This window comes from Mytilus trossulus, chromosome 14, assembly GCF_036588685.1.
Source record: "Mytilus trossulus isolate FHL-02 chromosome 14, PNRI_Mtr1.1.1.hap1, whole genome shotgun sequence".
Taxonomy (NCBI): Eukaryota; Metazoa; Mollusca; class Bivalvia; order Mytilida; family Mytilidae; genus Mytilus; species Mytilus trossulus.
This window is the reverse complement of record NC_086386.1, coordinates 69817485-69842392: the sequence shown is the minus strand read 5'-3', so window position 1 is coordinate 69842392 and position 24908 is coordinate 69817485. Positions and strand designations below refer to the sequence as shown.

General features: G+C 31.4%; 1 protein-coding gene and 1 long non-coding RNA gene across 2 annotated transcripts in view; one reads left to right on the top strand and one right to left on the bottom strand.

Annotated features, from left to right (window-relative positions):
* The window catches only part of LOC134696485 (kinase D-interacting substrate of 220 kDa-like), a 66627-nt gene that overhangs the window by 31422 nt on the left and 10297 nt on the right, over positions 1 to 24908 (bottom strand). The window lies entirely within an intron of this gene.
* Positions 14343 to 17966, top strand: LOC134696486 (uncharacterized). The gene is made up of 5 exons (XR_010102956.1): positions 14343 to 14416; positions 15016 to 15147; positions 15798 to 15878; positions 17481 to 17597; positions 17851 to 17966. It is a non-coding gene; the product is annotated as an uncharacterized LOC134696486 (long non-coding RNA).

The window sequence follows — 24908 nt, the reverse complement described above, 5'->3', positions numbered from 1 at the left end:
ACTATTAAACTAATACATGTAAAATGCCAAGATGATTTTTTTACCATAGATTGTAAACAAATAATTTACATATCTATTTCCAAGTGTATTTTTTAAAATAGTTTATTACATGCAGTTGTATAAAGTGTGCATATCATATACTATGTGTTTCAGGAAAATAAACAAATAACAGTTGCAAATTTAGACTACATGATTATACCTTACAGTTACAGTGGCTTACTGCATTAGGTAAGCATTAAATGTTCTATCAATTATAATGCATATTTCATACATTTTGTATTTGTGGTTTAAATTGATATAACAGTCTAATCTCCAGATTTATGCATGTTTTATTAAACATTGGCAGTAAGATCATTTGTACCATCATAGGAAAAATTAATCACTCTGTGCAGTGATTAATTATCATTTGTACAAGTGATTTACATGTACATCATTTTTTATTCCAGTCTAAACGGTTTTCTTTGTGAAGAATGTATCAATAAATATATAATTTGAAACAATTTTTCTAACAGAGGGGTCCACTTATACAACTGTATCTCACTATTTTTATTAATAAAGAGGATACAAGTCCATAAATATAACAAAATTCTTGGGACATGTTTTGACCATGTAATAATGACCTGACCACACTTAATTAGAATGGTGTTCAATATCGCTAAACTAGTTATTGCTCAATGTTGAAGGCTGTACGGTGACCTTTAGTTGTTAATGTTTGTGTCATTTCGGTCTTTTGTGGATAGTTGTCTCTTTGGCAATCATAGTATCATACCACATCTTCTTTTTTATATAGTCTATCAATTATTATGCAAATTTCATACATTTTGTATATGTAGTTTTTATTGATATAACAATCTAACCTCCAGATTTATGCATGTTATATTAAATTATTAAACATTGGCAGCAAGATCATTAGTACCATCATAGCAAAAAAAAATCACTTTGTGCAGTGATTAACAATCATTTGTTCAAGTGATTTACATCATTTTTTATTCTGGTCTAAACAATTTTCTTTCTGTGAAGAATGTATTAATAAAATATATCTTCATATATAATTTGAAACAATTTTTCTAAAAGAGGGGTCCACTTATATCTCACTATTTTTATTAATAAAGAGGATACAAGTCCAGAAATATAACAAAATTCTTGGGACATGTTTTGACCATGTAATTAAGACCTGACCACACTTCATTAGTATGGTGTTCAATATCGCTGAACTAGTTATTGCTCATTGTTGAAGGCTGTACGGTGACCTGAAGTTGTTAATGTTTGTGTCATTTTGGTCTTTTGTGGATAGTTGTCTCATTGGCAATCATACCACATCTTCCTTCTATATAGTCTATCAATTATTATGCATATTTCATACATTTTGTATATGTGGTTTTTATTGATAAAACAATCTAACTTCCAGATTTATGCATGCTATATTAAATTATTAAACATTGGCAGTAAGATCATTTGTACCATAATAGCAAAAAAATTAATCACTCTGTGCAGTGATAAACAATCATTTGTACAAGTGATTTACATCAATTTTTATTCTGGTCTAAACAGGTTTCTTTCTGTGACAAATGTATTAATAAAATATATCTTTATATATAATTTGAAACAATTTTTTTAAAAGAGGGGTCCACTTATATCTCACTATTTTTATTAATAAAGAGGATACAAGTCCAGAAATATAACAAAATTCTTGGGACATGTTTTGACCATGTAATAATGACCTGACCTCACTTAATTAGTATGGTGTTCAATATCGCTAAACTAGTTATTGCTCATTGTTGAAGGCTGTACAGTGACCTATAGTTGTTAATGTTTGTGTCATTTCGGTCTTTTGTGGGTAGTTGTCTCATTGCAATTGGCAATCATACCACATCTTCCTTCTATATAGTCTATCAATTATTATGCATATTTCATACATTTTGTATATGTGTTTTTTTTATTGATATAACAATCTAACCTCCAGATTTATGCATGTTATATTAAATTATTAAACATTGGCAGTAAGATCATTTGTACCATAATAGCAAAAAAATTAATCACTCTGTGCAGTGATAAACAATCATTTGTACAAGTGATTTACATCAATTTTTATTCTGGTCTAAACAGGTTTCTTTCTGTGAAGAATGTATTAATAAAATATATCTTTATATATAATTTGAAACAACTTTTCTAAAAGAGGGGTCCACTTATATCTCACTATTTTTTATTAATAAAGAGGATACAAGTCCAGAAATATAAAAAAATTCTTGGGACATGTTTTGACCATGTAATAATGACCTGACCACACTTAATTAGTATGGTGTTCAATATCGCTAAACTAGTTATTGCTCATTGTTGAAGGCTGTACAGTGACCTATAGTTGTTAATGTTTGTGTCATTTCGGTCTTTTGTGGGAAGTTGTCTCATTGGCAATCATACCACATCTTCCTTCTATATAGTCTATCAATTATTATGCATATTTCATACATTTTGTATATGTGGTTTTTATTGATATAACAATCTAACCTCCAGATTTATGCATGTTATATTAAATTATTAAACTTTGGAGTAAGATCATTTGTACCATAATAGCAAAAAAATTAATCACTCTGTGCAGTGATAAACAATCATTTGTACAAGTGATTTACATCAATTTTTATTCTGGTCTAAACAGGTTTCTTTCTGTGACGAATGTATTAATAAAATATATCTTTATATATAATTTGAAACAATTTTTCTAAAAGAGGGGTCCACTTATATCTCACCATTTTTATTAATAAAGAGGATACAAGTCCAGAAATATAACAAAATACTTGGGACATGTTTTGACCATGTAATAATGACCTGACCACACTTAATTAGTATGGTGTTCAATATCACTAAACTAGTTATTGCTCATTGTTGAAGGCTGAATGGTGACCTATAGTTGTTAATGTTTGTGTCATTTCGGTCTTTTGTGGGAAGTTGTCTCATTGGCAATCATACCACATCTTCCTTCTATATAGTCTATCAATTATTATGCATATTTCATACATTTTGTATAGATGTGGTTTTTATTGATATATAACAATCTAACCTCCAGATTTATGCATGTTATATTAAATTATTAAACATTGGCAGTAAGATCATTTGTACCATAATAGCAAAAAAAATTAATCACTCTGTGCAGTGATAAACAATCATTTGTACAATTAAGTGATTTACATCAATTTTTATTCTGGTCTAAACAGTTCTTTGACAAAAGTTTCTTCATTTTATATAAATATTTGCTCATTTGCACCAAAAAGTGTTTTTATTACAAAAAAAATATTTGTTATCACTTGAAAATATATCCCTTATTAAGGGGTTGTTGCCAGGGACAAACTTTAAGGGGGCCCAGTCGCCCATGGCTCCCAGATTTAAATTTCAGTTGAACATATAGAAACTAATTATGACATATCTGGTCTGGGCTCCTAGCTTGAAATTCTTAAATTTAGTCCCTGTGTTCCAAACCTGATTAAAAATGTATGTATTTTGCCCAAACTGATTACAAATGTACACATTTTGACATCACAATTTTCATTGAAAAGCATGCATAGTAAAATTTCATATGAGGTTAGAAATCATATGATCTGACTATAATGGAAATCAGTTATACAAGTGATTAATATAATTGAACTAAATCACTCTTAGTAGTGATTTGAAATCACTTTTATAAGTGATTTATATTATTGTTATCCTGGACCGCAGTCCTTTCGGTTTTCTTAATTTTTTAACAGGTTGGTAACACCCCCAACCCCCAAAAGAGGGACTGTCCAACAGACAAGGGGTCATTTTGCTGTTGTAATACAGAAAAACTTGTAATTTTTTTTTTATTTTAATTTAAAAAAAAAAAGCCTGTCATAATTTCAAACAACTTTTCTAAAATAGGGGTCAATTTATTTTAAGTATTAAATACACATTACACAGAAGATAAAAGTCCAAGAAAATTCTTGAATATGTTTTGACCAGGTGATACATAGAGAATAATACATGGCAAAATCAGTATCATATGTCGTATCATCCCGAGACATCAATATCAGCCCAAGGGCCTTTAGGCCCGAGGGATGATATTGGTTGAGGGTGATATGGATTTTGCCATGTATTATACGCTTTATCATATGTTTCAACAGAAGAGTATTATATGAACTGTTTTCTGATCCATAGCACTGGGTTACCTTCAGTTCTACTTTTGTCTTGTTTCAAAGGCCTCAAAAGAACTGCTCCGAAGCACCTTGGTTACCTTACAATTTGCGTGCTGTTGTTTTAAAAATATTTTGTTTATTTTTTTAGTTGCATTTAGTTTGCCAAAAACTATACAAACATGACGTTCGTAACGTCACATATAATATGAAAACGACGTTCGTGACGTCACATTACCAAACAATGATCATTAAAAAAAAATTTGAGGAAATTTTTTCTTGAGCAAAAAAAATTAAAACAGACTTTATGTAAAGAAAAAAAAAGTAGGGGTGTGATAAAGGGTATGCGATAAAGGGTAGGGGTGTGATAAAGGGTGCGCATCAAAGTTGCGCGATATGGATTAAACAGCAGGCTATTTATCACATATGCAAAACTACTGTATTTACTACTAAACATATGATAAAAGATAGATATACATTTACAGTTCTTTGACAAAAGTTTCTTCATTTTACATTAATATTTGCTCATTTGCACCAAAAAGTGTTTTTATTATAAAAAAATATTTGTTATCACTTGAAAATATATCCCTCATTAAGGGGTTGTTGCCAGGGACAAACTTAAAGGGGGCCCAGTCGCCCATGGCTCCTAGATTTAAATTTCAGTTGAACATATAGAAACTAATTATGACATATCTGGTCTGGGCTCCTAGCGTGAAATTCTTAAATTTAGTCCCTGTGTTCCAAACCTGATTAAAAATGTATGTATTTAGCCCAAACTGATTACAAATGTACACATTAAGCATGCATAGTAAAATTTCATATGAGGTTAGAAATCATATGATCTGACTATAATGGAAATCAGTGATTTGAAATCAGTTATACAAGTGATTAATATAATTGAATGTAAATCACTCTTAGTAGTGATTTGAAATCACTTTTATAAGTGATTTACATTATTGTTATCCTGGACCATTCTCTTGTTGGTTTTCTTAATTAGTAGAACAATTTTTGAACAGGTTGGTGAACCCCCACCCCCACCCCCAAAATGAGGGACTGTTCCACAGACATAGGGTCATTTTACTACCAATATTTTTTTCTTTTTTCTTTAAGTAGGAAAAACATATCATAATTTTAAACAACTTTTCTGAAAGAGGGGTGAACTTATTTTTAGTAATAAATACCTGTTATAAAAAAGGTAAAAGTCAAGAAATATTACAAAATTCTTGGACATGTTTTGACCAGGTAATGCAAGTAGATATACTGTTCTTTGAGAAAAGTTTCTTCATATACATGGGATTAGAAATGTACATACGATCTGACCACAATGTTAATCAGTGATTAGAAATCATTTATACAAGTGATTAATATTATTTAATATAAATCACTCTGTGCTGTGATTTAAAATCACTTTTAGAAGTGATTTACATTACTATTTTTCCTGGCATGCCTGGTCTGTAGTCTTATCAGTAACAACAACATCCCCCCCCCCCCCCCCCCTAAAAAAAAATGAGTGACTGTCCCACAGACATGGGGGTAATTTTTACTGTTGTAAAACAGAATAACTAATAGTAATTTTCACCTTTATTGTCAGTTAATTTTTTTTATATATATATTCCTTAGTTAAAAGAACAATATTTCTGCTAATATCTAATAAGCTTTGGTAATAACTAATACAAGTCTAGAAATATTGCAAAATTCTTGGACATGTTTTAACCACTTAATTCAAGATAGGTTTATAGTTCTTTGGGAAAAGTTTCTTCAAATCTTTAATACTAAAAGACGAGATCTAATTTGTCAGCCGTCATCATGTAAAAACGATGAATCAATTATTCAACTTTATTCATAACTAATATAGTACAATGGAGTTGATTAAAAATTGCACCACTCCAGGCCCCTTTGTTTTCCGCGTAATTAAAATTGCCAATAATTAAGATGTTTCGGATCCAGTCTGACACCTATACAAATATTATATTCACCTGTTACCTATTACCTTATCTGTACATTCCGCATCTGACAGGCGCACCACCAAACTGTGTATTTACAATTTTGCTGTATACTGATTAGTAAAAAATACTCCATTCCAGTCCCTTTTGTTTTCAAATTATTGATATTACCAATAATTGATAGGTTCAAGGTCGACGGGTTCAAACAGAAATTTTTTGAAAGCAGAGAAAACTGCATCTTTTAATCGACATGACTTTATCATGGTTATTAAATGGCAATACCAATACTAAAATAAGGCATACGCATAGTTATATACTTTAATTCAGTCACGGACCCGTGATATCACAGGTGTGTTCTAGTAATATAAATAATTGCTCATTTGCACTTTAAAGTGTTAAATATATTTGTTATCACTTGAAATATATCCCTCATCTAGGGGTTGTTCCCAACCTGACAAGAAATGTATTTTGACGTTACAATTTTCATTGCATAGCACAATTTCATATACTAGTATAGGGTCAGAAAACATGATCTGACCACAATGAAAATCACTTAAGTGATTTGAAATCATTCGACAAGTGATTAATATTATTTAATGTAAATCACTCTGTGCAGTGATTTGAAATCACTTTTGCTTTTACAAGTAATTTACATTATTATTTATCCTATAGTCTTGTAGGTTTTCTCTGCTATAAACAGTTTGCATTGGTAGATCCAAAGGTGGAGGGGGTTGAATATTTTTATGATAATAAAAAATTTAGTTGATTATCTAGGGAACCGCTCGAGCTGGTCCCTCTTAGGTCAGTCAGCCGACCCCCTCACAAAAAGTAAATAGATTTACCTCTGTCTTTCCATCCATCCCAGGAACATTTTGATAAGGATTTATGAATTTTTGTTTTTAAATTTAGGGTTTAAATAAATCAGCTACATGATACCCTATGATGTGATTTCAGAATCATCACTCACTAACTAAAGTTACTTCCTGTTTACCGAACACTTGTATCATTTTGCACATGACTCTTGTTTCAATTTCAGGGAATCAATGTATTTTTATGCCCCACCTACGATAGAAGAGGGGCATTATATTTTCTGGTCTGTCCGTTCGTCCGTCTGTCCCGCCTCAGGTTAAAGTTTTTGGTCAAGGTAGTTTTTGATGAAGCTGAAGTCCAATCAACTTGAAACTTAGTACACATGTTCCTTTTGATATGAACTTTCTAATTTTAATGCCACATTAGATTTTTTTACCCAATTTCATGGTCTATTGAACATGGAAAATTATAGTGCAAGTGGGGCATCCATGTACTTTGGACGCATTCTTGTTATTTATTGCTCTGACAGGAGAAACAATTTTTTCACCTCCCTTATAATAGTCAACTCAATGGAAGAGCTTTGACTTCGATTTGGAACAGATGGCACATGCACATTAGTACTGATTTTTTAACTGAAGTCAACCCGAGTTGGAGAATCAAGTAGGCCCTGCTGGTATCTGAGATAAACACACATTTTAATTCACTCTGTGAAGTGATTTAAAATCATTAATGCAAGTGATGTACATTTAATTGAATGAAATCACTCTGTGCTGTGATTAAAAATCATTCAGTACCAGTGATAAACATTATTTAAAATTGTATGCAATGAAAGACGCCCTGTAGAGTGTTTTAGTGTTATTTATTCCAGTGATCAACACTTTTTTTAAATGAATGATTATATTTCATAATTGCCACTACAAATTATAATTTTGACCTACACAATCTTATTTATCATTCTTTGAATCTTTAGTTTCTACAACTGTTCATTTTCTGTATATAAAATGTTTGTGTTTGATCATTGTCATAGCAATTTCAGTTTATGAGTTTTTATTATTCCTTAAATTTTATCCCCCAGCTGTAGCGTAGGGGCATAAAGTTTTAACCTCGTCCAGGTGTTTTTATACGTCCCAAAGTTTGTTTCAGTTCTCTAACTTAAGTTTGTCTCAACCAAATGGATAAACAATGCTTATTACCGCTAAACTCAGACAAATGGTAGCATCAATTTGACAGTTCTCGAGTTATGTCCCTTTGTTGCATTATATGCCAACAGGGCATCATCTGTTCCATGGACACACTTCCCATTTATTTTGTGTTAATTTTAGACCTCTTATTTAACAACTTTATTATTGATTACTAAAGGACACTTTATTCATTAATAGGACCAAAATGAATACATCTGAGTTGCAAAGGCATGCTGAATTATTACAAAAGCTCTGTCGCTTGTGTGGACATGAAATAGATCTTAAATACAAATATGACAAACATCATTTTAATGAAGAATTAGGCGACATGTATGGGATGGACCTGAATTTTGATTTGGACCACATACATCCAGTATATATTTGCAAACGATGCTCCAATGTTTTATATAGGGTGCGACAGGCCAAAGGTAAAGAGGAGAAAAAATTTACAACGGACTTAATACCTTTCTCTTTTGACAAACACACAGACAAATGTAAAATTTGTCTCTTAAGTAATGATTCTGAGGGTGAAGCTAAACGAGGACGTCCAAAAAAAAGAAAAATTCCGAAGCCCGAGAAGATAATCAAGGAGTGGAAAAATGAACAAGATGATGATGAGATACCCTCGAAGGCACCCAAGGATAATTCTACAGAATGTAAACATTCAGAAGTTCAGATTAATTGCAAACCTTGTTTTTCCTATGTCAAAAAACAGTTTTGTACCTTATTTAAAAATAGAACGGAGGATGAAAAATTAACGATCGTTAAAGAATTCATGTTGGAGCTTGACACATCAGATATAAGTTTGTTTGCATATGTTATAGGCCTTCAACAAAGGAAATCAATTAAGAAAGATGCTCAGTCCTTTGCCATGATGTATAAAGATCTTGACACTGTCGCAAAATTCAAATCAAATGACTGGCTTCAAGATCGAAACCCAGTTGTTAAGAATTTTTGCTTTGGTATGTGTGGTTTACCAAGCAATTCATCAACTATGGACGATAATCAAACCTTAATTGTAATGACTACTGTAGAACAAAGCTACAAATTATGTGAACCTAAACTTGTGTCACCTTTTGCCTTTTTACAGAATTTATGTATATACTCTTTAACTGGGAGTAAACAGGCAGTTGATATTGTTGGAAAAACCAAGCCAGCTGGGTGCTACAAAACTGTTGTGTCATGGTTGATGGAGCAAAGTACTGATGCACCAGTCCTTCCTGGTTGTGATGTTATGAATGTTTTTGATAATGAACAAGTTATTGGTAATAAAAGTGGTATAAGACCAAAAAATAAAGCAAAAATATCAATCATAACCAATAAGGGATATGTAGCAATTGAAGAAAATTTGCAAAAGATGAAGGAACTAAAACCCCCGTACATTATAAGAAAAGATACAGAAGATTACTTGAATTTCCCAGAGTTTGATCCTGATGTCTTGAAGTCCACTGTTGAATCAATCATTGACTCTAAATCAGAACGAAACAAAAGTTACATAGATGCTCATTATGAACAGTTGTACTTATTTTTAGAAGTTGCAATGAGAGTTGTGGCTGAGGAACAAGAAGAAGAAGAAGAAAATCTTAGAGATTATATTGACCGAAATATCATAGAAAAAGAAATCACAGAAAGTTTTATTAAGTGTAGCATTTGTGGAACATTGAACTCAAAGAAAAAAAGGATTTGCCAAAGGTGCAACGAAAAAGAGGGAATAAAGAAAGCAAGAACAGAGGAAAAGCTGAATGACAATCAGGGAAATGAAAGACGAAAGACAAAAGAAGAATCATTTACAAAATTAGAATTTGACATAGGTATAGATGGTGAGGTTAAAATAACATCAACTAATGATGTGAAAGATAATGAAAGATATGAGCATGTTCAGTCTGGACACAAGGGAAAGAAAGAACTTATATTAAGTGATCCAGTCTTCTGCAACCCAAATTCCTTTGACACTGTTGCAAGAGTTCTTCGTCAAATTGGCCAAGAAAATGGTATATATCAGTATGGTGGAAACTCAAGACATTGGACCCATGTGTGCTGTGATGGGGTGCCTTATTTAATTTGTAAAAAGTTAAAAGAAGAAGCAGTGGTATGTATATATGAAGACCAAGAACACAGTAGATGTGGAAAAACATTTTTAAGCTTACAGTTGTACGAAAGTCATGTTCAACAGGAACATTCAGATACTGAAGAATTTAACTTTTGCCATGAGTTCAATTGGTTTTATCTACGCATTGGTGGTGGCCATTTTGAAATGAACCTAGTAAAAGGCTTCTTCGAATTGAATTGGTTACCATTTATGGAGAAGTTGTGTGAAGAAATGAGCTTTACATCAGATGCTGCTAAATTGTATGCCAAGAACTGTAAAGACCACCACAAGAGCTGGCAACTTCTGCTCACAATGCATCTATCTGTTTTACGTGAACTGGTTTTGCCATATGTACGGCATTGTTTGTTGACAAAAGAAAACTACACTGGTAAAGGTTTTTTTAAGTACGTAGATAAGTCCTACATGGAAATACCAAACCTAAGATACATTATGGATCAAGTCTGCAGATTTTCTCAGGGGATTATCAACTTTCGCATTGGAACAAGACGAAACAATGCAGCATTAATGGCCAGTGCCAAATACATGACAAAAGAGATATTCCATGCCAGAAACCACCCAAAGTATCAGCAAATTGAAATGTACGATCACATACAGTACTTAATAATGCCTGATGAAGTTAAACAGCAAAGTGATAGATTTGCATCAATCACAACTTCTGGTCACAACTCCACTGGTGAAGATTTAGACTTTGTGTTAGAGGAGAAAAACAAACAACTTAAGCAATGGATTAGTAAAGGAGTGCCAACAGATGCTGTTTGGCAAAAAATTTGCCGAAATAATACTGTACTACAGACTTTAAAAGTCAACCTATATTCACTGTTAGGTATTTTGCCAGCAGATGCATCTCTAAGAGGTCTTGACATAGATCCAGCAATAGATGCCTTTAGATTGATTCTTAGGGAGAAAAACTACCTTTGGGAACCTAAAGATGAACATTTTTCCATAGATGGACATATTTTGGATTTTGACTTGGTTAATTTAATTGAAAGAGCATCAGCAAAAAGAGTGTACCTTTTGAAGACACAGTACTTGAATGACGACATAGATATTCCTAATATGAGCTACCCAATTCCAGTTACCCCTCAAGAGAGAGACAAATTTGAAGACATTAACAATCAAACGAAAGCCCAAATTGCAAAAGAGATAAGTTATTGTATGGAAATGTTACCAGAAGGCGAAATACATGATTACTTTGAAGTATGCTTCAAGAAAGTTAAAGCTGGGAAAAAGACTGAGTATTTGTCCTTTTTAGCTGAGCTAAGAGATGTCATAAGAAGTGGTCTTGCTGAAGAAGCTGATGAGGTACATCATCATAATATTTGAATGCATGCGATGCACGACTTATTACTCCTGTTATGTTGTGTGTAGATTGATATTAATTATCTCTTGTCTGCATGAATATATGCTTGTGAAAGATAATACTTAGTGAACATAAAAAATGGGGAATGGGATACATTTGATACTCCTGATTGCATAGATTGTTATAAAGTGGCATAACTTTATGCCATATAACAGTAACAGTCATCATGCAACCCATATTCAACTTGATCTGTTTTCTGTACTTCATGTGGTAAAAAGCATTGTTGTTAGTTTCCTATAATTAGAGGTATAACCCTTGAAATTCCCTGTAGGAACTTCCTTTACATCAAAAACTATGCAGTACCATTTTATTTAAAGGTTAAAACAGTGCTGTCCTGCATATTTTCAGTATTAAAATAGCCCAACTTCTGGGAGTTTAAACTTTACTTTAATTCTGTACTACCCCTCCTTTCATTTTGGTGACCATCAGAATTAAAAATTCCCTATGAAAATGTGTATATATACATACTGGTTACATTCCCAAAATATTTCTCAATGAGTTAAAACCTAAAGATCATAACTGGGAACCAGTATTGTAAACGAAACAAAATATCTATTAAATCATTTTATATGTCTCCCCAAAAGAGGCATGGTTTGTGAAACAGGTGTATTACTTTTGATGGATTGAAAAGTTTATACATTGTACATGTTGTACATGTCATGAATATTTGATTTTTTGGGGAAAAGTCTGCACTAAATCCTTTAGAAAGTTTGTAATTTGTTGATCATTAAAATACATGGTGTTCCTGTACCCATGAAATTTGGTATTCAATGAAAAAAATTAACATGATTATTGTCATTAAATATGCAAGCATGTACTCCCCCTATTTTATGTTTTGTTTGTGTCTTGTGTGAACTCATTAAAATACTATAAAAAATACAAAATAAATGCATGACTGATATTATGCATGTTTCTTTTTTTAATAGCTAAGGCATGGATGAGATTGTCCTTCCAGCACTAATGGTCATATTTCCAATATTGGCAGTTGTATTGTCAGTAATATTAACACTTATTGTCCGCCATACCATTGTCAAGTTAAAAAATGTGGACAGACTCAGAGTACGGGTTTTAGACATTTCTATTAGGTATGTCTTCTGTAAAATGTATAATGAATATATATATATATACATTTGAAAAAAGGATTGCCCCACTTAAACTTTTTTTCAGTGTACATTTCTTATTCCATACTTTGGACTTAAATAAATAAAATGTTTGTTTTTTTTTCTAAATGGAAAATAATGTTCATGATGTTCACTGATGTAAGTTTGGTGTTTTTTTCTAAGATCCAAGATTTTATTAATAATCAAATTCATAAAAATCAAAATTACATTTGATTTAAATAATGCAATTGGATATTTGTATTTATCAAACTTTAATTTAAAATGAGGTAGAAATTCAAAAAAGCCTTGCTTGTAAATATATTGATATTCATTATCATTTATGCATGTAAATTTAATACAAGTGTTGCAGTTCTTTTCAGGATGTGCATTTGGTTTTATTACTTCTATTTCATTTTGTTTTTTGGAATAAAAGGTACTATACAGTTCTTGTATTTTTGCAGCCTTTACAATAAGTGAATTTATATCAACTGCAATCTGGTTTATTAATTTATACTTTTTGCATGTTTAAACGTGTTCACAAAATAATAAAACGTGAGACATATCTCTGTTCAGTTCATATACAATTAGAAGAGTACAGCAAATGCAAGAGAGAGGTGAATGACATCAAAGGGACATCCAAACTCATAAGTGAAAAATAAACTTACAATACCATGGCAAAAAATGAAGAAAAAAAAAAGACAAACAACAGTAAACAATGGTATATAAAATTCAAAACAGACATGCAACTTAAAAATTAGCAACTTAAAACAGAAATACACTGTTTGTCAAAAAGATAATGTTTATGTACAATGTTTTCATGATGTATAAAACATGTTAAATCCCCGAGGGTAGAAACAATTAAAATAATCATGCAAAAAATAGTAGGTTACAAAGTCATCATTAAAATAGTTAAAATGTTTGGGTAAATTTCAGGACACACAACAATGATAGAAGGAGAAGGAGACCATAACTGCAGCTCTGGGAACGAGGCAGAGATGTTTGGTGAAATGCTGATGAGACATAAATTAGAGGCTATGGCTTATAAAAAGCCCAAACCTGGGACCTTTTGTAAATATCAGACTGAAGACAGACTGATAAAAACTGAAAGAATGAAAAAGACAAGACTCATAAAAGAGCTGACAAGAATTGGGGGAAAATTAAAAACTCACAATAAAGAACCAGTTGAGTGTCTATTCATCATAAAAAACAAATCAACTAACCGTTTTAAATATGTGGGTTTTGGAGACGTTTGTGAAAAATTTGAGAGTGGCTTGCCTATTACTAAACACATTTCCAAGTGCAGAAAATATACCTTTCCAGAGCAGGGATATTTTCCGAATACAGAAGAAGTCAACAAAGACATTGAACAGTTGACACCGAACAAGTACTCATTTGGGTTTATTGATACAGGAAATCAACAATCAACATCGAGCAACATGACTCTCTGTGAATTGCAAAAGAAACGAATAAATTCAATGGAAATTAATGATTTAGAAACCATCAACATTACAAGGTGAGTCCTTTCACAAGTATTGGATGTGTAAATTTATACAAAGTATATGAATAATATGTAGCGCCCATATTCTTTTTTGAACGGAAGCTTGAATTTCATTAATATTCTAGAACCAGTGTGTAAATGTTTGATATTATCTACCTTGGTATGAAGTGTGATATGCTAATGTTATTTTGTAATATTTACAGAAAGAGGGAACTGTTCAGCCAGAAGGCTAGAGGGAAAGGAGCGAGGGGAGGAGGGAGACAACAGTTTAGAGAGTAAGTTCCTGGGACCTCTTTATCATAAAGAAAATTGATAATATTAATTATAAAAAAGAAGATGTGGTATGATTGCAAATGAGACAATTGTTCACAAGAGAGCAAAATGACAGACATTAACAACTCTATGTCACTGTACCTACCGTCTTCAACAATTAGCAAAGTCTATACCACATAGTCAGCTTTAAAAGTCCCTGATATGACAATGTAAAACAATTCAAATGAGAAAACTAAGGGCCCTATTTATATTAAAAAAAGGAACGAAAAACAAATATGTAACACACAAAGAGACGACAACCACTGAATTACAGGCTTAAGTTTATTTGATACTTGTGGTAAAACCTTCATGTTACAGACTTTCAACAAAATATCAATGATAAGTTGAACAAACGAGACATTTCAGGTGTGCACTCCTGATATATAAACTGTGACATTTTTTAGATAAACTTATTTACTTTTTAATATGTGAAGCAACAAGTTGCTCATAGACCTTGCATTTGATTAGAAGTGTATTGGGTTCAAATGCCAGGCAGATGTTGAAGTGTTACACTATGATTCTTTAGCATGTTTAACCATTTACTGCAATATCCTTTTTTCAGAATATCAAGTGATTCTGAGAGTCAATCAGATGGTGCCGTGAACAAAAGGTTAAAAAAGGCTAATCGGGGAAGAGGAAGAGGAAGAGGCGCACCCAAAGGAAAGGGAAGAGGAAAGACATCCCAAAGAAGAACGTAAGTTGAGTCATCATCATACACAAGTTCTAAAAAAAAATAGAGTTTGTGTCAAATGTTCGGACTCCTTGGTGATGTTCCATACAATACAATGTAAAACACTTTGCCCCATAACACCTCATTTATTTTTTTTCATATAAGACTTAATAGCTCATGAAAGGTCATTTACCTAAATTTTAAAAGATTCTTGATTTTCTTTCTTTTGTTTTGAGACCCAAATAATACCAATGCAATGATAAGGTAAAAGTCTGAGTTAGCCTTTTCCCGCCATATTTTGAATCTCAAATATTTTGGCAAGGAGGTCCATGACCTATCAATATTTTTAGTTTATCTTTATCCTAAATTGATGCTCTAACAGCTAATAGTATCAATTTTAATTTCTTAATTTGTACCTAACCTCACCAAGTTCATCCTTTAGTGTAGATTAGGTATCATTTTAATTGATTGCTTCCTGTTCATAGCAACACCTTTTGCTTAGATTCCCTGTTTACCTTTAGAAATTTCAATTGGTATTTGCTGAAAAAGGAAAAAGGTCTCAAATATGTATTTGAAAACTATTTTTTGGTCAATAGTGCTTTCACAAAGACTGATCACAACCTCTGGTAGCAACCGATGTATCCAATACTTATTGTTGAAAACTTCTCTTTCAGAACTGAAGCTAATGCACCTGAACAACAGGAAGAAAAGGACCTAAGTGATGAAATACCAATTATCATCCATGAGCGCAAAAGGTATATATAACAGTGATTTTAAGAGCTGTTGAGTAAGTTGTAAAACAAAAAGGGGGGGGTTCACATGTTGTGCAATATCTCGGAAACCTTGTTGCATTTAATTTTACACACTTTTAAGTTATATTAATCTGATCAACTGTATACTATTTCTTGTTGATTCTCGATTTTATTTTAGAGTTATTGTTTTTTTTGGGGGGGGAAAAAGGAGATTTGTTTTCACATGTCGTGCTGTATCTCATAAACTATTTATGATAATTGCATAAAAGATCTTACAGTGACTCAGTCTGTGCCGCAAACATATATATATATATTGTTTTTAACATATTTTAACATTGCCCATACTTATTTTTATTTACTAAAAGGAACAATGTACCCAAGGCAGGAACCAGCAATGACCATGATGACAGTTTAAATGTACATTCTTCATTTTCAAGTTGAATTCTAACATGTTTATATTGAGTTGTTAAATTAACCTTCCCAACACTGGCAACTGATACTTACTTGCATGTTATTTTTTAATTAAACATTGTGAACAATATTCTCCCCATTATTTAAAAAAAAATGACAGCACAAACTTCAATATAAAACATTGTACTATTAAAATGGTCAAATATCACCATGGCACCCTGGGGAGAATGCTACATTGCTTATTTGTAACTTTAAAAAAAATCAGCTATGTCATTCCTTGTGAAACTGTAATCCAAGCTCAACTATAAAAAAAACTAGTTTTTTTTCTGTGTAGATTTTTTTTTATCTAAATTTAATGTTTATTTTGAAAAATGAACTGTTTCCATCGATTGCAAGATAAAACATTTCATTTCATCATGCCTTGTAAATTTAAACAGAGGGTTGCATTCGACTTAATTAAAGCATGAAGCCTCACCATTTCTTAAAAGAAAACCATTGTTCTGTATTGTTCAAAGCATGAATAATTTACTTTATATACTTACTCCTGTTAACTTGCATGGATTTGTTACTACTAACAACATGAACAAAGCATGAAACAATTTTAAGTTACCTTCATTAGGTACAACCACATTTACCATAATATTTACTAGTCACGGATACTTTGAGTATTCAAAATATTAAAATACAATTGATTTATTTTGTTGACAAGGTAATTCTGAAAAAATATTTTCAAATGCAAATTTAGTGTTCTGAAATTTTGCAAAAACCATCACCAAAGTATATATCTTAAAGCTGTAATTTTTTTTATCTTGATGATTAGTTTGAATGTGGCCAGGTCAAACCAAAGGGTTTTAAATTGATATTTGCTATTTTTAAACTATTTACACATCATTTAGAATTAAGAGCAAAGTAGTAGTAGTCTTAAGGTCATACTTATGTGCATGATTAATGTAAAATATCTTCCTTTGGCCTGTTACCTTTCAGCTGCCTATTTACAAATATCATCTCAGCATGTGTCAAGTGATAAGCAAGATTAATATGATCATATTTACATGTTATTTGCAACTGAACAGCTTATCATCATCATCATCATCATCATCATCATCATCATTTCTAATGTAGCTTAATATTCAAATTGAGGCTGATGAAGATTGTTTACTTAGTGAATTGATGTTAGTCTTTGTTTTTTTTCAGATAAGTAATACCACCTTGAACGATTTGTTTCCAATTGATGGTGCCTCGGAAATTGAAATGGAAGATGGTACCACAATCAGTTTCCGGGAATTAGGGGATGTTTTTGAACAGCACATGGTAAGTGTTTCATTTCTTTTATTGGTGAACATTGATTTGTATTTATTGATTTTTCTGTCATATCTACCATTTTTTTGTTAAGACATTGGGTTCTGAACTGTTTAAAGAATTTTGTCAAGCAACAAAATTGCATAGATGATGACTTTAAGGGAAAAGAGATACATATCAATGACCGCTTGCTACCACTTTATTCATGATCAGATAAGAAACTGTAACTAGTGATAATATTAGATTTATAAATTTGCCCTTTTAGGATGACTCAGAAGAAGTGCAGGCCCCTGAAGTCAAGGCCCCGGAAGTCCAGGCCCCTGAAATCCAGGCCTCTGAAGTACAGGCCCCTGAAGTCGATGCTACCAAAGTCCAGGCCCCTGAAGTACAGGCCCCTGAAGTACAGGCCCCTGAAGTACAGGCCCCTGAAATCCAGGCCTCTGCAGTCCAGGCCCCTGAAGTACAGGCCCCTGAAGTCCAGGCTACCGAAGTACAGGCCCCTGAAGTCCAGGCCTCTGAAGTCCAGGCCCCTGAAGTCCTGGCCCCAGAAGTCCAGGCTACTCAAGTCAATTCCACGGATGAAAGTCAACCCATACCAGCTGCACAACTGCACACAACATGTACAAGAAATGTAAGAGACCTGTTGTATGAATAGATATAAATTTTGGTTATTCATGTAACTATGTGGTCATGATACATGCAATATCTTTTTTATTCAAAGTTTCACTTTGGTTTTCTTCTTCTTGTAGAGTAGTATTGTCCTGGTTTGTCAAATAGTGTTCATCTATGATACACTTTATTGGATAACTATATCTGTAGCAAGATTTTAATTTTTGAGATTGAAAATTATATGAAGTTATACATATTATCATTGATTATAATTGCATATGAAACTAAGACATCATAAATTAAACTGTTTTAAATATTACGTGATCATTTTTTAAAGGTGCCAAAGGAAAATGATTTTGTGAGAGTGAAGTTTGTTGTTAAAGCCAGAGGGAGTACAAAAGAACAATATTTTATTGGACAGGTATGTTAAATTTAGTTTTTTAAAGGAATGCCTTTAAATGCCACACACATATCACGTAAAGTGTGTATGCCATGTAATACAACACAAGTCGTAATTCAAAGGGTTTGAAAATCTAAGAGATGTCCTTTTTATTTTGGAAAATAACCAAACACAGTGGTGGATCCAGCCATTTTAAATAGGGAGGTTCCCAACCTAGAGTAAAAGGGGGGGGGGGGGGTTCCAATCTGTTTATCATTTGTAATTGTCTTGAAGTAACTGCAAGTACTCTGATTCTTGGTATTTTATAGCTTAATATAAGGTATGGGTTTTCTCAATGTTGAATGTTGTATGGTTGCCTATAATTACTTACATCTACTACATTTGAACTTTGTTGGATAGTTTGTTTAATTGATCAATAGATTGTTAAACAAACAAAGTTTATATAAATATTTATATATCCATTTATTTCAGGTTGTTGAACTTATTGATGGGGAACCTGTGGTATCTTTTTTAAAAGATACCAAGGATAGTCAACTAAAGCAGTGGCCTGACAAAACAGATTTGGCTTTGGTGGATCCTTCAATGATCACAGATATTCTACAAGAGCCAGAAACTGTTTTAACTGGCAGAAGACTACTGTTGAAATTTAATTAATATTTTTATGTTGAAGGCATAGTTTTACTATGAAAGTACTTTTATTTGTGAGAAACCAATTTTCATGGTTTTCATGGGTGACATTATCCATGAATTTAAGTGACATGTAAATGGCCTAATAAACACCTTTGATGGTCTTTAATCAGTCTCTACTTCGAGTTCATTAGTACGTATGATCACTTTGATTTACAATTTACATTGGTCAATTTATACTTTGAAGCTTCCTTTCATCTAGACAATTTCTAACGTTTGTTTCTAATAACTTCAATATTTTGATTTTTTTCTTTTTTTTGGAAAACTAAAATCTACAATTTTAAAACCCACGAACATGTAAATGTTGCTCAAATCACGAAAATTGAAACCCACAAATTAAAGTACTTTCACAGTAACTAAATTGATTTTGTGTGTCCTATAGATTTCCTTATGTGCAATGAGAACTTTTGATGTGTAATTACAAAATGTAACTGTTTGAAATGCAATACATGCAATAAGTAGTGAGAAAGCCATCAGTATTGAGTTCTATTAATCACTTAACACAGTGATTCTATTGTCACTGTTTTAAGTGATTCTTTTTTTTTGTAATGGAGTATTATGCTTGTTTTTCATTTTATGGGAACAAAAGTTTGTTTTTTCTGGCAATTTAAACTTCATTTAAAGTATGTATCTGTAAACGTTCCTTATGTGCAATGAGTATTTTTTTAATTTTAGATGTGTTTTTATTTTTAGTGCTTGTTTGACATGAAATGAAATAAGGAATGCGAAAGCCAAAGCTATCAGTATTGGTCTCTTTTAATCACTTAAGACAGTAATTCTATTGTCACTGTTTTAAGTGATTCTTTTTTTTATATATATATATATCATGTATATAAGGAGTATAATGCTTGTTTTTCATTTTATGGGAACAAAAGTTTGTTTTTTCTATAAATTTTTTGGATGTGTAGTTTTGTTTTTTTAGATATGTTAGTATTTTCAGTGCTTGTTTGACATGAAATGCAATAAGTGGCGAGAAAGCCATCAGTATTGGTCTCTAATAATCACTTAAGGCAGTGATCTATTGTCACTGTTTTAAGTGATTTTTTTGTGATATAAGGAGTATTATGGTTGTTTTTCATTTTATGGGTACAAAAGTTTGTTTTTTCTTCTAATTTTTTTGGATGCATTAAATTTGTTTCTATTATTGTTCCTTATGTGCAATGTGTAGTTTTGTTTTTTTAGATATGTTAGTAATTTTAGTGCTTGTTTGACAGAAATGCAATAAGTAGTGAGAAATTCATCAGTATTGAGTTCTATTAATCTCTTGACCCAGTGATTCTATTGTCACTGTTTTAAGTGATTTTTTTGTGATATAAGGAGTATTATGCTTGTTTGTCATTTTATAGGTACAAAAGTTTGTTTTTCTATAAAAAAAAATTGGATGCACTAATTTTCTTCTTAAACATGTTGATGGCAATTTAAACTTCATTTAAAGTTTGTTTCTGTTATTGTTCCTTATGTGCGATGTGTAGTTTAGTTTTTTAGATATGTATTTTAGTATTTTTAGTGCTTGTTTGACATGAAATGCAATAAGTAGTGAGAAAGCCATCAGTATTGAGTTCTATTAATCACTTAAGGCAGTGATCTATTGTCACTGTTTTAGGTGATTTTTTTGTGATATAAGGAGTATTATGCTTGTTTGTCATTTTATGGGTACAAAAGTTTGTTTTTCTATGAATTTCTTGGAGGCATTAATTTTCTTCTTAAACATGTTGAAGGCTGTTTAAAATTTCATTTAAAGTTTGTATCGGTTATTGTTCCTTATGTGTGATGTGTAGTTTAGTTTTTTAGATATGTATTTTAGTATTTTTAGTGCTTGTTTTACATGAAATGCAATAAGTAGTGAGAAAGCCATCAGTATTGGTCTCTAATAATCACTTAAGGCAGTGATTCCATCGTCACTGTTTTAAGTGATTTTTTTGTGATATAAGGAGTATTATGCTTGTTTGTCATTTTATGGGTACAAAAGTTTGTTTTTCTATAAAAAAATTTTGGATGCACTAATTTTCTTCTTAAACATGTTGATGTCAATTTAATCTTCATTTAAAGTTTGTTTCTGTTATTGTTCCTTATGTGCGATGTGTAGTTTAGTTTTTTAGATATGTATCTTAGTATTTTTAGTGCTTGTTTGACATGAAATGCAAGAAGTAGTGAGAAAGCCATCAGTATTGAGTTCTATTAATCACTTAAGGCAGTGCTCTATTGTCACTGTTTTAGGTGATTTTTTTGTGATATAAGGAGTATTATGCTTGTTTGTCATTTTATGGGTACAAAAGTTTGTTTTTCTATGAATTTCTTGGAGGCATTAATTTTCTTCTTAAACATGTTGAAGGCTGTTTAAAATTTCATTTAAAGTTTGTATTGGTTATTGTTCCTTATGTGTGATGTGTAGTTTAGTTTTTTAGATATGTATTTTAGTATTTTTAGTGCTTGTTTGACATGAAATGCAATAAGTAGTGAGAAAGCCATCAGTATTGGTCTCTAATAATCACTTAAGGCAGTGATTCTATCGTCACTGTTTTAAGTGATTTTTTTGTGATATAAGGGTATTATGCTTGCAGTTCATTTTTTGGGTACAAAAGTTTTTTTTCTTTCTATAAATTTCGTGTAGTTTAAAACTTCATTTAAAGTTTGTATCTGTTAAATTTCCTTAAGTGCAATGTGTAGTGTTTTTTTTCTTCAGATATGTTAGTAATTTTAGTGCTTGTTGATATGAAAATGAAATGTAGAAGTGAGAAAGCCATTAGTATTGGTTGCTTTCTTTCACTCTAGCGCTCTATTGTCACTGTTTTAAGTGATTTAAGGGTATTATGCTTGTTTTTATATACCCATTTTATGGGACTTATTATGGTTTACAATTGCCTGTCTGTCGTCAACATGTCGGACATTAACTCAAAAACTCTTAAACCATTTTACATAAAACTCTGGTGAATTGTTTTATATCTATTGATGTGAGCTTCCCTTTGTTTTTTATACCCCCGCTTTAAAAAAGGGGGGGTATACTGTTTTACCTCTGTCTGTCTGTCAGTCCGTCCATCAGTCAGTCCGTCCCATGAATATTTTTCTTCGCATTTTTCTCAGGAACTACAATACAAGGATTTCTGAAATTTGGTTTCAGGTTTTATATAAGTCAGCTATACCCTGTTATGCGTTTTCAGATTCATCACTCAACAACTTCCTGTTTACCGAACACTTACATATTTTTACACTTTTTATATTATCCACTTGCGGCGGGGGTATCATCAGTTTTCTAACAATGAAATTGCTGCTTCACCATTTACAGCAATCAAATCCACAACAATGGGAAAGTCCCTTGGCACATTTTATTTAGAGACAGTCTATTAGATATATACTGCATCTAACTAGTACATTGAACCAGTAGCTCGCAGTTTCATCGTTATTATAAAATTTAGCTTTTATGTTTTCAAGTATTGGGGTTTTATTGTATAAAAAATTGAAGATTTTCCAATTTACACAAAATAACTCAAGAATGCTTTAATCAAGTTGTCAAATTGTGGTGTACTGTTTATATCCTTTTGATTTTTATGAATATTTAGATTTAATGTTTCGGAGTTACAGGGGTTTATTCTTAAAAAATGGGGATTTTCAGTTTTCAAACAAAAAACTCACAAATGCTTTCAGCAGTTTTTATGAAATTTTGATGAATTGTTTATATCTTTTGATGAAAGCTCCCTTTAAAATTTGATAAATTTTAATTATTCATGATGGGTACAAAATATTTGTTTTCTATTAATTTTGTGGATGCATTAATTTTAACCTTGAAAATGTTGAAGGCAGTTTAAACTTCATTCAAGTTTTGGTATCTGTAAAAGTTCCTTAAAGTGCAATGTGCAGTCTTGTTTATTAGATATTTTAGTATTAAGTATTGTTAAATGAAATTGCAATAATTAGTGAGAAAGCCATAAGTATTGGACTCTATTAATCACTTAACACAGTGATTCTATTGTCAGTGTTTTAAGTGATTTTTTTGTTGTATAAGTAAAGTATTTTGCTTGTTTTTATTCATTTGAATGGTACAAAAAATTTTAATACTTGCTATAAGGCTATTTATTCTATTAAAATGTATTTGGGAAAGGAAATAATTTGATGTGGGTTACAGGTGTTTTTTTTCAGCATGCATCTGTAACCATTATGCAAAATATCTTTGATAATAGTTCTTGGTATTCTTGGTAGTAGGAATATTTTGAGAGACCCTCCCACATACATTTTAATGAAATGGTTCTTAATATATTATTCATTTCTGTCATTTTAATAATAATTTGGGCAAGCCATAATTAGTCGTCATGTTTTAGACAATTTAAGTTGTATTCCAGTGTGATATAGAGCATTAAGAATGTCATAGTTGACAAATACTTTTACATAATGTAAGTTTGCAGAATATTTGCAGTCCTTTAAGTACTGCTTACATGTAGGTAGAATGTCTAATTTGTTTTAAAATATGATAAAAGGATTAATGGTGATGATCATGCATGTTGTATATATATCCTATATAGAACATATGTTATCTTAATGTTAGAATCTGATGTTGATGTTTGTTTTTTATATTTCTGGTGAAAAATCCTTGTTTTTCTGATGTGCCTTTTATCATGTTTATTTAGTCTGAAATCACAGATTTTTTTCCTCCATTATAGTAGTATCAAGTGTTCTCACCACAAGGCTTAGTATACTACAAGAAAAAACTTTTCCAAAAATGTTAAAATACAAGTTTGATTTTTCTATTTCTATATATATATATACCAGCTTCAAATTTAATGGATTTTGTGATCTTTTATATATAATGTTCAACTTTTTTGTACAAATGAAACTTTTATCATTTTCAGTGGAAACCTTTGCTTTATGAAACATATGTAATTCATGTACAACTGATATAATCATGATAATGCTCTATACAGAAAATAAATTTTACTCCATACAAATTGATCTTTGTTTTTTTTTCACCTTTTAAATAGGTGTCTTCTATTAGTTATGCCATGATGACTCCTGTTGTAATGTGCTCTGAAAGAGGGAGATAACCCTTGTTTCTTATTGAAACTTTCCCAAACATAATAATCACTTAAATAAGTGATTTAAAGAAATATTTATAATCACTGGTAGAAGTGATTTTTGATAAGTAATGAAAGGGAATTAACTCTAGTTTGTAAAAAAAAATCACTTAAGAAAGTGATTTAAAAAATCACTTGTACAAGTAACTCCCCTGACTGACATACCACAGCTTCTTTTTTATATTAATTCCTCAACACATAAAACTTGCTGCCACTACATAGTCAATAGTGTTGAAAGTTGCGCTCAACCTCAAATATATATCAACCAATAATTTTGGTTTAAATTTTGTCTTGACATGCTTAACATAGTTGATGATTTGAAATATAATTTCTGGTTATATTGTGTTCTTTGATTGCATGATTGCGTATAATATCTCTTTTTATTCAAAATTTAGTTTTTAGTTCATCACCATCTTGACGAATTAATAATTTGACAGGGAAATATCTGAGTTCTAAAATAAAATCACTATCAATATTTTCTAAAAAAAAAAAAAAAATCTGTGTTCAATGATACAAAAAATTTGTAAGGGTTCCGCGGAACCCAGTGTCTCGCCTACTTTTGCT